This window comes from Oryx dammah, unplaced genomic scaffold (genome assembly GCF_014754425.2).
Source record: "Oryx dammah isolate SB20612 unplaced genomic scaffold, SCBI_Odam_1.1 HiC_scaffold_2, whole genome shotgun sequence".
Taxonomy (NCBI): domain Eukaryota; kingdom Metazoa; phylum Chordata; class Mammalia; order Artiodactyla; family Bovidae; genus Oryx; species Oryx dammah.
This window is the reverse complement of record NW_024070186.1, coordinates 195,176,824-195,177,261: the sequence shown is the minus strand read 5'-3', so window position 1 is coordinate 195,177,261 and position 438 is coordinate 195,176,824.

The following is a 438-nucleotide window of genomic DNA, read 5'->3' as shown; positions in this document are numbered from 1 at the left end:
CACCAAGAACCAGTGAGTGCTAATCTTAGTCCCGTGGCTGTGTCCCACCCAGAGAGATGGAAGCAGACACTTGACTTCGGCTCCTGCTTCGACATCAGATTTGTCCATAAACAGAAAACATGAGGATAATGAAATCAAAGGAAAGGACATCTCCTTCTCTAGTTCATGGGTCTCAAAAGCAATTTAAAAGCAGGTTCCTACTAGGCTTTGCTTGCTTGCAGACCAGCTCCTACACATGGCTGGGGTGGTGGGAGCCTGGCTGAGCACTTCTGGGGCCCACGAGGGCCTAGAGCTCACGCCCCTGAGACAGCACTTGTGGTCACAGTCACATCATGGACTTGCGACCAAGGCCGGCCCTAGTGCAGCTGTTACCCTGAGGGACGTTTCAAACTCCAGACGTCTCTCTCTCTCACACACACACACACACACACACACACA